This window comes from Panulirus ornatus, chromosome 53, assembly GCF_036320965.1.
Source record: "Panulirus ornatus isolate Po-2019 chromosome 53, ASM3632096v1, whole genome shotgun sequence".
NCBI lineage: Eukaryota > Metazoa > Arthropoda > Malacostraca > Decapoda > Palinuridae > Panulirus > Panulirus ornatus.
The window spans coordinates 4,694,126-4,708,065 of record NC_092276.1 but is presented as its reverse complement, the minus strand read 5'-3'; positions in this window follow the sequence as shown (position 1 = coordinate 4,708,065).

Sequence of the window (13,940 nt, the reverse complement as noted above, 5' to 3'; positions counted from 1 at the left end):
TTTTAATTGTTCCATCGTATCTTATCCGGATAAAGAAATCCTGAACGGAAATTCCGATCGAGTCTAGCCACTCAGGATTAGTCCAGGGGTGACATGAACTAATGGAATAGTCAACACATATGTCCGGTTCAACAGACCTGTGGCCATTTTTGATCAAAATCGTTTTTCCCCTCTAATCTTTTCCTATCTTGTTCTCTTCATGTTGCTATCATTATCATGTATAGAACTATTTAACCGACTGTTCATGTCCCAAGGATGTATATATACGGGTAAGGCCGCTGAAGTCTTTATATTTTCTTCAGGATCTGACTAGCATCCCAGTCCACTCAAACGTGGATCAATTCAGTGAAATCTATTTAGGGAGAGTTGATTAGTTCCCTGATCCCCACTGCTCTAATGTTATTAAGGTGTTGGGTCCGTAAAGGAGAGTAGATCATCACCCTAATCCCCTCCCCTCAAATATGGATTAAGGTGTTCAGGTCCATTACAGGAGAGTTGATTAGCACACCAATCTCCCTCCACTCAATCATGATCTTTTTATGTTGATGTATAAACCCTTTCACTTGACATTCCTTTATTTCATCAACCTTTCTTTTTTATCTCATTTCATCTTACTTCATTACGTTTTATCTTTATCCTCTCTTTAATCCCTCTTCCTCTTCGCTTTTCGCTTGATGTGAGAATACTAAAGTCACTAGAGCTCCCACAAATTATCGAACGGTCTCACCAATAAAGAATGCAAGGAGAAAATGTCGAGTGTGTCACGCGGCCCGAAGACGGCACGAAACGAACTTTTCGACCTTTTCGTCTCTAAAGATTTTGTTACTTGCTGTAAATAATTTCATTTAATCATTCCTCCCTCACGACTCGGACGGCTGTCTTCCTCGCTGTGCATACCTGGGAAAACGTATAATATCTTATAGTGATCGATCTTAAGTTACTAATGGCTGTCTTCCTAAGGCTTACCCTTGCTTGTGTATTGTGTTTACATAAGGAAGCCACAGCGTTCATATGGTGATCGAGTCTCTATAACCTTCCATTCATGAGGCTTACTGTCCTGCTTACAGACAAGTTCAAAGTCTCTTCTAGTAATCAGACTTCCTAAGACCTGCTCCGTTGTTATCTATACCTCCTATTGGCTTAGCTTTTTTCCATGTATCCATTGCACACTCCCAACACCACTACAAGTTCCCTGTTTAAATAATGCTAACGGTGTAAGTTTTTAATCCCACCCTGTATCACAAGGAGGGGGAAGACCCAGACAGTAAGCGTACCAATTTTCATAAACATGTCTCAAAGGACTAAAAAGATGGTTAGTGGATAAATGTGAAATCTTCAAACATACGCAAACAAATTCGTGGCCAAACACAATCTCCAGACTAACAATGTGTCTTGTATGTCTTTAGTGAGAGAATATCGACTTAAGAATGTAGAGTGTCATAAAGGTATGTTATCCTCGAAGGCTGACCTTAAGGCACTACTAATAATACTTGAGAAACCTTAAAATACTACCAATACTTGAAAAACATTTGCAATTCAAATGCGTTATACATTGTGATTGTCCTGAAGGTCAAACTTTGGACAGAAACACTTTGAACTGAAGTTGTTCACCCCAGACCCTCTGTGATCGACCGTAACGAACATCTACCTTCAGCCATACTCATCATAACTCATGATAATGAACGAAACCTTTGTAATCAGTATAGCAATATGGAAATATTACCTGTACATGGTATTCACCTATTGTGAAGGAAGACAAAACTGCCCTAGACACTCACTATACAAAATCAAACAACACAACTTACGGTATGTTTGAACTATCTTCATATGAAAAAGAATGTGGATCGAAAGGCTTCGTATTTCTCTTTTACGAGAGAAGGAACATATATCAATAGGGCCATGAAGCCTAATCATTCTGAATATTTTTTTCATTTCTATTTGCTTCTGAATCAGACACGAAATATCCATCAATCAAAAACACAACTCCAAGTGTCTTCATCACTATGATTAAAGTATAAGATACTTTACACTTTATGAAGTACAGAAGTGCTCCATATTAAAAGGGAAACTTATATCTTAATGTGGTTCCTATAAAAAGCACAAACAGTGAAAAAAAATATGTGAAAAGACGATGTTAGTGACATGACAACGTGATTTAATTGGTTCTGAACTGGCGAGAGTAAATGATAGAATGTGAGGTTTGGTGAAGTCCTTAAGACATTTTTAAATCTTACGCTATAATTATGTTGATTATAGTCAACTGGCAAAATTGCAAGATCAAGTTCTTGAAATCTTCTACACACACACACACACACACACACGGAATCTCAACTATAAATAAGATTTTGACCTAATGTAATAACACAAAGGGAATTACATAGTCCACTGGATTAAAGCCTACATTTCACCTTGACAGCTTAATTAGAAGTTCCTGCTATTAGAAATTTAGAATTTAACGCGATTTTCCGTAAAAACCTGTTCTGACGTATTTCTCCTGTGTGAGCATGTCTCATCTGCAGAACAAGGCTACTTCACGTAATACGCTGGCCTAATACATATTGCATAAATGAATAGTTAAACAAATTCGTAAAACACACACACACACACACACACACACACACACACACACACACACACACACAGATGTAAAGACATACCCACTTACTACAACATACACATATGTAGTGAAGTATACGGATATGTATAAACATACATACATTATGACGCGGTCCCTCCCTCCCCACACCCACTCCCCATTTCCCATGAGGTCATGACGAAGGCTAGTGGCCAGCATTGATAACGGGGAAGCACGAAGGCCCCCTCCCCCCAACCATCTAAAAGCCTGATCATTCTTACAAAAGTATATTAATGACTTCCACTCAACGTCCGCCGCAAAAAAGGAAAGAGAAAGATATTCAAAAGACAAGATACTCCCTCCCTGTATTATCTCCCATGACGGAGTACTTGCAATATGCATATTGATTACGCGTTGAAGGAGTGGAGGAAAAAGAGTGAGTAAAATGAGAGACACAGAGAGAGAGACCTTTTCCTCGCGGTAGCCCCGACCACCAGTCTCCCTCTCATCCCTATCCCTTGTCCCTTGGGGCCTCCCACGCCCTGGCCCCGCCCCTCGGGGTTCCTCCAAACCCCTGCCCTGTTCGTCAGGGCTCCCCCAAAATCGGCCCCTTTCCCAGGGGTTTCCCAAACCCCGACCACGTTCCTAGGGGGACCCCCTAAATCCTGGCCCCGTCCCTGGGATCTTCAAACGCCCCAGCCCTGCCCCACGGGGGCCCCCTACTCCAGCCGGCAATTTGCTGGGTCCGCCATCTTGGATCCAATTGTGTTACTTACACTGCTCGACTTGACTTGCCTTTTTTTTTTCTTACCTTCCAATGGACTCAGAGCGATTTTATATCTTCCTCTAGAAGCAACTGTGCGTATGTGTGGTAGCTATGATGGTGTGTTTGCGTGCGTGCGTGTGTGTGTGTGTGTGTGTGTGTGTGTGTGTGTGTGTGTGTGTGTGTGTGTGTGTGTGTGTTTGCGTATGTATGCACCTTTGCATAACTGCAAAACTCTGCTGTATTTGTGTAGGTATATATACGCATTTGTGCTTGCCAACTGTGCATCTATACATATCTGTATACCAATACGTGTGTGTATACATAGCTACATCTGGCCACAGTAAAGAGCAGGTGTGTGTGTGCTGTATATTTAACAATCGGTATTCGTCCATACGAGTGTGTATGACCCATCTCCCCTCTACTAAAACATACACCAGACAGGAACAGTTCGCTTACCCAGTATAAATAGAACTGTGAGAGGGATTTTGCAGCACGTCAGCCCGTTTTCTTCCCCTGCTATAAAAATCTAACTGTGGCCCAATTCATTTCACCCCCGACTCGCTTATGAGAAGAGGTCCCTAGCGGCCTCACCCATCCTTCATGTCTTCCTCCAACCACGGGAGCCACGGAGGGATGGGAGAGGAGCGGTGTGAGGGGACGGGAGGGGATACCAGAGAGAGAGAGAGAGAGAGAGAGAGAGAGAGAGAGAGAGAGAGAGAGAGAGAGAGAGAGAGAGAGAGAGAGAGAGAGAGAGGTATAAGAAAGGGAAGATATGGCATGAGTAAGGTTAAGGATGAAACAGAAGACGCAGAACAGTCAACTGACATACAAGGTAGAGACGTAGGTACGTCTCTTCCTCGTACATCACTTGAGTGTTCTACGTCTTCTATCTCATTCTTGTATCAGGTCACGGAATGATTACATGTTCGTCTTTACGTAAGAAACTTATACAACCACTTAGCGTCTCATATTTTGAGAGGTTTATGTATTAACGGATGTAATCAACTTTCAGGTAAATCTCTCTAAAAATACAGAAAATACAGCAACACAAGGTGACGATGAACGTGTCTGTGAAGCCAGAAGTGTTCACGTCCCATGGAACGAATGTTCTGCTATATTGAAATAACCAAGTATCTGTAGGTGTCCACTCAGCTGTAGTTTAGATGAGGTTAAGATCAACTGTGTGCATGAACTGTTGGCAGACAGCTGATCTGTGAGGGTGTAAGAGAGACACTACGTCGATGTGGTTTATAGAGTTACCATTTACCGGGTAAGGTTTGTGAGGTAGACAGCTGATCGACGGCAACCGTAAAATAAACAAATAATCGGTGGTATTGTTGTGTAAGCAATTAATCGGTTGGATTATAGATAACTAATTGGTTAGATCGTAAAGGAAAAAAACTAATCATCGCTGCTGGAGCAGAGTAAACTATTGGCATTTTTTTTTCTTTTTTCATGCCAAGTTGTCCGTTGATCAGTAAGGATCGTGAGGACTGAGTAAAAGCAATAGATCCCCTCCCAGCACAGTGGGGAAATTAAAAAAGTAATACTTTGTGTAACAAAACAGACGTCCATTTTGCTCCAGAAGCTAAGGTAATAGTTCCTTAGGGAGTGATAAGGTAGTATAATATCTGATCCATATGTATTACATTTGTTTCCTATATTACATATATTTTGGTCTCCTGAGCATTAAGGCACAACTCATGAGTGAGATGAGACGATCCTTGCGCACGACGGTGCGACCCTTGAGTACGACGGTATGGCGGTCTTTGAACATGACGGCACGACCCCTGAGCGCGAGGGTATGGACCTTGGGTATGATGCATGACCTGATCCTTAAAGGTCAGATAAAATGCCAGGCTTCACACCCAAAGGACGTCGTACCTTCGTACTCAAGGGTCGTCCGTCGTACCGCCGTGCTGAAGGGGCGTCGTGTCGCCAAGCCGAGAAGGTCAAACACAATTCTTTCCAACAAAAGAGACAACAATAACACTCGCCCATGTTCTTCAAAAGTACAGTCCGTCTACATATCTATCTTACTACCAAGCCAACAAACTAACAAACCAACTAACTATCTCCCTATCTAGCCTCTTACCTATATCTGTCCATAACAATAATCATGAAAATAACTAAAATTAAATAATAATAATCATTCCGAAATCAAAAGGAACTAGTTCCATCCATTTACTTTCCCCTGAAGGAGAAAGAATCTAAGTTAAGCAGAATTCAATTCTCACTTCAGAATGGTAATTAAAGTCGGTGGATTCCAGCGGAAATCCACCGTGAATAAAACTTCCCTTGACAGTTTTGACTGATGAGGTTGCCTTAAAGATTGAAATATTGGGGAAAGAATGGAGGCTTGGATGGACGGCTTAGGAATTTTTACCCCGCCTGAGAAATTCATTTGAGGATGGATTCTGTTTTTCCCCTTCCTCTTTTTTCCCCCCGTCTCTTAAGATGATTACATGTAATTTCGGGATGTTTTGTATGCACTTAGATGTGTGTTTTGTGCGTCTCTTGAGAGGGGATCGTGAAATATTGTCACCTGCCTATTCTTTGTAAGAGGCGAGACACATATGTGTCTCTTACACACATACGTGTCAGATAAATGTATCTTCATACATTCCTTCGTAAATCGTATATGTAATGTACACATGTAATAGTACCTCAGAAGATATTCATAGTTTAAGTCTGTAACATCTGTCTTTTTAATACGATCATAAATGTATGTCCTTCTGTATCAGGTGTATGAAGTGGTATGTGTTCTTTGTAACCGTAACTCAGGTAGTTTCTCTGGAGCAAGTGTGGCCAAAGTTTGTAATCTGTCAACCTCGTCACAGACTTACTAAGGCTTCATCGACCTCCAGTCACATAAATCAGCAAAATTGTACAAGTGTAGAGGAAAACTATTTAACAGAAAGTTGTGTATAATTAAAAGAGTTTACATCCATGATGAGATGGATGGACGTAAAGATAATCATTAGGTCATAGTTTTCCATCTTATTACACAAAGAACAGAAAATTGCTCTGGTTTATCTTACATACGATTACGTGTTCAAAGTTTCAAAAGTAGTGCTTTTGGACACCTAGAAATTCATCGACCCCTCTGTCGACCCCTAGTCATTTATCGACCCCCTGCACAGGACCATCGACCCCTGGGGGGTCTTCAACGGGCACTTTGGGAATCACTACTCTGGACTATTGGTTGCGTCAAAAGCTTCAGTTACTTGGTGTATCAAGGTTCTCTACTCGCTGTGCAGCTCATGACGAGTGTCTGTCATATTTCTGTATATATGTCCACCCTCACAGAGAAATACTTTTACCAAACAATTATTCCTAGTTTGGAACGAAGAGTGAGTTCAACAGTGTGGAAGCTTGTAATTATCATAAATCAATAGCTCGTTCATGGACGCATTCATACAAATGTAGTCGATGTATCATTGACCCCCAGCGCACGATAGATCGACCCATGAACAAGACGTCACGACCCTTGGGTGTGATAGTCTTGACCTGAAGGATCAGGTTAAAACTCAGGCCAACATGCTCATAAGCCATACCAACATGCTCATAAGCCATACCAACATGCTCATAAGCCATACCAACATGCTCATAAGCCATACCAACATGCTCATAAGCCATACCAACTTGCTCATAAGCCATACCAACATGCTCATAAGCCATACCAACTTGCTCATAATCCCAGCCATACCAACATGCTCATAAGCCATACCAACTTGCTCATAAGCCATACCAACATGCTCATAAGCCATACCAACATGCTCATAAGCCATACCAACATGCTCATAAGCCATACCAACTTGCTCATAAGCCATACCAACATGCTCATAAGCCATACCAACATGCTCATAAGCCATACCAACATGCTCATAAGCCATACCAACATGCTCACATGCCATACCAACATGCTCATAAGCCATACCAACATGCTCATAAGCCATACCAACATGCTCATAAGCCATACCAACATGCTCATAAGCCATACCAACATGCTCATAAGCCATACCAACATGCTCATAAGCCATACCAACATGCTCATAAGCCATACCAACATGCTCATAAGCCATACCAACATGCTCATAAGCCATACCAACATGCTCATAAGCCATCACATAGCCCATACCAACATGCTCATAAGCCATACCAACATGCTCATAAGCCATACCAACATGCTCATAAGCCATACCAACATGCTCATAAGCCATACCAACATGCTCATAAGCCATACCAACATGCTCATAAGCCATACCAATGTTCTCAAGGATCATACCATTGTTCACGAGGATTGTGAGTCGCACGCACTAGTCATACCGTCGTACTCAACGAGTTAACCAGATTTTCCATTTTTCTGTCAGTTTCACCTCTTCCAAAATTCCAACTTGGTATCGCTTATATCACAGAAACAGAAGAACACATCAGCAAGAATCTACACGTCCCTAGACTTTCAATATGCTAATGGCATGTAAATGATTTTCGACGACGGCAAGATATTCTACCAAAAAATATCAGATTCAAACAGTCTTTCCAGTCAATTGGGCCATGATTTTAATGATATAAACACAAAACCCACAAATCATAAATGTAACAGATCTTGGATTTATTCATAGCACATCATTTGTCTCATATTCTCCCCCCCCCCCCCCCCCAAGACGATCAAAATCCCACTAGACATGTCGTCGATACGATACGAGACGCTGATGGATTACGAAGCCCAGGATGGTAGACAAGAAACCAGTGCTACCTCCCTCCTACCTCGTGGTTGGATCCTCTTTACGGATCACTGGACGGAAAAGTCTGACAGATGGATAGCCATCCAGCCAGCCTTTAAAGCACCTTCCAGAATTCCAGAATCCTAAGAGGTGACTTTTCCTCCTTCTTTCCAGGAAAATTTTGCTGGAAATGGGCAATGTTAAAAGCTGAAAATAAAAGATTAAAGTATTATGTGGTATTGGGACGGGCGGAGTCCGATCTTTTATACAGTACATTGAACTCAAATGGCGGGGAAACGGATGAAGCTGCTAGGTCATCAGAACCCGGGATCAGAAGTGAACGCTAAGGAATCAAGACGAGGGATCACGAGTGAACGCCAAGCAATGTGGAGATAACGCGAGACACTTGATGATAAGAACAGGGAACATATGTGGCATGAAGATAACACGAGACACTTGATGATAAGAACAGGGAACACACATGGCAAGTTAATAATAAAAGGTACAGAGAGAAATAGAAAGAGACAGTTAGGAAAAAACAAACAGATAAAGACAAAGAAACACAGGCTAACGTACAAACAAACCAAAAGACAGTCACAGAGAGAGAGAGAGAGAGAGAGAGAGAGAGAGAGAGAGAGAGAGAGAGAGAGAGAGAGAGAGAGAGAGAGAGAGAAGTCAGGATGAAAAAGCGACAAGGAAGAGAAGAAAGAGAAAAAGGAAGATACACAATAGACAATATAGAGAGGGTAAGAGAGACAGAATAAAACACACTGTCCGCCGTTGTTCCCCCGACCCCACTTGTCTATAAGAAGTCATTACATACCTCCAGGAATACCTCATAACACAGAGTGGCAATGACACAAAAGCCGAGGGAACATTATTGAGAAATTCTTATTAGCCCAAGAACGTCCTCGGTCATCCTGCTCCGCGGCCATGAGGTCTGGTGTAGGATGGGGGCGCGCCTGGGTGGATGTGGGGAGGAGTGTGGGTGGATGTGGGGAGGAGTGTGGGTGTATTAGGGTGGATGTGGGGCAGAAAGGCAATCGAGAAGAAGGGAAAATGTAGGGGTTTGTCCCAAAACCCTCTTGTCCCTCAGAGCGGTGTCGTAGAAGCTGCTGATGTAGAGAGACAGACTGACTGACAGAGACAGAAAGAGAAAAACAAAACAAAAAATCTGACAGGCAGACAGACTAACTAACACAGAAAGAACCAGACAGACTGACAGAGACAGATACAGAGATAGAAAGAACCAGACAGACAGACTGGAAGAAACTGCAAGATAATATAACACCTGAATCAAACAGAATAAGTAGTACATTGCCTATGTGTTATCCCTCTGTCACGTCTTATTCCCATGACTGTAATGAACTCATACCACACTGTGTCTTCGTCATTAATCACACTTCTCATGCGACTGCTTACAGTATAATTCTAATTTCTTAATTACACGTATCATTAAATTCTCTTTTACATGTCTCTTCTGGAAAGTATGTTGTGTTTGTAGAAATGACGAGTAAAATATCCATCAATAAATAACAACACGAGTATCATTAACAACAATTGACATAATCCACAGATAAAGTCACGAAAAAGAATAATAAATACCGACTCTATCCACAAATCAAGAGAGAGAGAGAGAGAGAGAGAGAGAGAGAGAGAGAGAGAGAGAGAGAGAGAGAGTATTTTATTTAGCTAAAGACGTTGGATCTTGATAGTGTTAGGCTGGTCTTTCACAGAAGGTGCGGGGGGCGTCCCCAAGGTGCTGTTGAGCCTCTCCCTGAGGTGCAGCCGCGGTTTATGATAGTCCAGGCGAGTTGTTAAGACAACACGGTGCAGACTGTCCCGCTCTGGGCTGGGACCGTGACGTGAGAGAGAGAGAGAGAGAGAGAGAGAGAGAGAGAGAGAGAGAGAGAGAGAGAGAGAGAGAGAGAGAATGCACGTACTTAGGAGTACCTACGAGTATGGCGAGATCCACCATGAGGCTGGGGTAGAGTGCTGACAGAAAGACAGACAAATAGAGGGAAAAAAATAATGAGGAGAGTTTAATGTAACTACAATTACTTCCAGTTTGTCTTCACATATGCACAAACATTCTAAACTCTGCCGCCCCTAGACACAAGCCTAGACATCGTGCTCACATAAGCTAACCAATCAAGCAGACTCCACCGTACAAAGTCGGTTTCCCTGTACCATATAAAGCATTGCAGTACACACACCTCTAATGAAATAGGAATTCTTAAGTAAAGGAATCGTCTATACTTGATACGTACGCATCTCAGGTGTTCATACATATTTAGCGTATGGACCTATTTCCTGAAGTGACTCTGAGAGATTAGATTTCTTTTTTAAGCAATGTGGAATATTCATCAACTTTGTATACATACCATAGAACACCTGATTTTCCTTTATATTTTGAAGGGTTTTTGTTTTCATTAATGAGTATATCCATTTTCCGTTGAAGTAATATGTCGCAAATGAACTTCATACGTCAGTTTTAAAACTTGTTCCTTTGACGGTAATTTACATTTTATTGTTATGTGGGTCTGTGAATTCTGTTTGTACTGTGATTATCCCTTTCCTGTATTACCTTGCATTAAATGTAACTAAATAGATTCTCAATCATGATGTCTTTTGTTACATTAATCTAAATCTTTTTCTATTTCGCGAAGGATCATCTTTCCCATAATTCACGTCTTTCGATATATATATATATATATATATATATATATATATATATATATATATATATATATATATTATCGTCATAGGTTGATAAGGATTCTTTTTACAGTAGTAGAACCCCAGCACAAAAGCCTCGCCTGGTTCCCACAATCAGAAGTATTCATGTATGTCACCAGCGTCACATATTCTCAAATTCATTCATTCCATAACTAACCCACAGGCCTGGATTTTCATCATGAATAAATCTAGCTTTGATACCTCTGTTTTAATCTGGTACTCATGTATTTTACATATATTTTGAGTGGCTTGCAACAGACGTAAGCAGAGCTTATGACTATATTCAGATTTAAATGTCCAACATAATAACACTCCACGCAGGAGCAGGGTAAGGTGGGTGGAGACTACTTTAGAGCTGGAGGATTTCCCATAAGGCTATGGACCTCCCGTGCCCTGACGGTGGTACAACCTCGTTAAAGGTACTTTCTCACTAACGGCGTAAACTACCTCCGCCTGGTTACACCGTGAGGGAAAAGTCACCTTCGGTAATGGACGAAAACAGCTAAAGCCTAGTCCAGGAACCTCTCACTCCACAAACGTTCATCATTTTCTTCCTCCTGATTGAAGCACAGCCATAAAGCCTGCAAAAGCCATATAGGAAGGGGTCTAAGGTGTTGTTTGTATATATATATATATATATATATATATATATATATATATATATATATATATATATATATATATATATATATATATATATATATCAAATGGTCTGATATACTGTCTGAAATATAGCAACAGATCTGACATATTATAAATCTAAACTTAGCATAAAATTCCACGACTTAGTGTCAAAGCTCCACAAAAGAAGATAATGATATTCATGGGTTTGGGGGGAGAACACACACACACACACACACACACACACACACACAAAATGATAGAAAAATAAAAACGCCATTATCACAGGCTAAGTTTATGAAAAAAAAAAACAGGAATTTGATTAAAATGAATGCAGTACAAGAAAGGAATAGTCGATATAATGAATGTAATTAGAAAATTAGCTGATGATAATTACAGGTGATAAAGCAATGTACCCCCCTCGAACTATACTGAACACAAGTTTTACCATACCAGAACAAAAGGCACTGACGATCTATGGGGCTAGTTAATGAAGGAAGGAAAAGACCAACGCATCTAACAGTACATGATTAGCTACTGTGACTTGTTTTCATGATGGAATCTTTTTAGGTGCTCTCTCTCTCTCTCTCTCTCTCTCTCTCTCTCTCTCTCTCTCTCTCTCTCTCTCTCTCTCTCTCTCTCTCTCTCACCCACGAATGACCACCCACCTGCCCTCACCCTACCCCCATCTCCTACTGAACCGTCCATTCAGACAGGCAGGCGAGCTCCTGTCTCACCAGAGCGACCATTCTCTCCCAACTTGAGAGAAGACAGGTAGCCAGCCTTCCGTCTCACCAAGGCGGCCATTCTGACCGTAATAAGCCATTCTTTGGATACAATGGCTGACGGCAAGGCAGAGAATCTCCCGGTCGAGGGAGAGAGAGAGAGAGAGAGAGAGAGAGAGAGAGAGAGAGAGAGAGAGAGAGAGAGAGAGAGAGAGAGAGAGAGAGAGAGTGTGGACGCATTTTTCTACAGAGAAGTGAAATGTGTAGCGAAGCGAAGACAGGGCATGGGTTACTGGGTCGAGTAATGCATAGTAATTGAGGGTTCTTGTTCGCTTATACGATATTCATTTTAAAGTAAAAGAAAATAATATATATATGTATGTACGGAAACAGTGGTACGTGTATTTTATCATTATTAATTCACAGCAGCTGGAGGCCTGGAGGGGGTGGGGTGGGGGCAGTCCACGAGAGGTTAGCGCATCAAAAATGATAAATGATGTTGGGGTAATTTTTGTCCTGGCAGGTTTAATTATAATTGTGATGAGCGATCTTTATGCAACAGGTGAGTGAGCATTCTCAGTGATTTACGCTACACTTTGTATATATATATATATATATATATATATATATATATATATATATATATATATATATATATATATATATATATTCCTATGAGTCGGTGATGTATATAGTCACAGTCTGAGTCCAGGCCTAAGTGAGATCATTATTTTGATATCATTTATGTGTCTACATCGTCTGGGGGTCACACACCAGTGAGACAGATAAAGAGGTAACGTAATACAAGAGATTTTTACACCTACCGAAATGAAGGGAAAAGATATGATATGTCCTTGAAGTCTCGGTCCTCAAAAAAAAAAAAAAAATAGATATATTCACGCAATGAATGAAAACGACGTTGGGTAGATTTTTCTAGGTTGGTGGGTAGTGGGGAGGTAGGTAGGTAGGTAGGTAGGTAGATACGTAGGTAGGTAAGGAGGGAGGTTGGTGGGTATTGGGGAGGTAGGTAGGATGAAAGGTGGAGGGTAGAGGAAGTATTCCAGAAATGAAGGAGGTTATTGTGTGACTCCAGCCATGTGTGATGAGGCCTCAATGCCATACCAGGTGAACGTCAATCAACCCTCACGTCTCTATATAACCTCCCTCACTGCTCTCCTCCTACCCACCACCCGCCTCAGTGGTGTATCCTTCATCGCTCCTCACCACAACACCTCTCATCTATCTTCCACTCCCTCTATCACTCCATTCTTGAACATCCCACCCTCACACCCAGCGCCCCACTATACGTATCTTTCGCATGTGTGTGTGTCTCTCTCTCTCCTGCCTGTGACTCACAACGTTAACCGTAATGTATCTTCTCCTGCTGATCCGAGCAATATTCCCGGCCATTACCACTTGTTGATGGCACAGTGGAGGCAGGTCTGCAGACGTCACCCCACCCACCCACCCACGCCCACGATCCTCCTCTTTGAAACGTTTTATCTCCAAGAGAGATTATTGGAGAGGATGTACAAGAAAGAGTGAGAGATGAGGACTCTCTCTCTCTCTCTCTCTCTCTCTCTCTCTCTCTCTCTCTCTCTGCATATATATATATATATATGCCTTGAGTATCAAATTTTCATATATACACAAGACTCCACATCTTTTTTTATTAGTTTGTAGAGTGTTCTGGGTTGAAGGATGGTTATAAATACGCAGCCTCCGTTTTTGACAGGTTATATTGGCCTGAGGTAAATGTTGGTGATGGCGCAGGTGAGGCAAGGTAA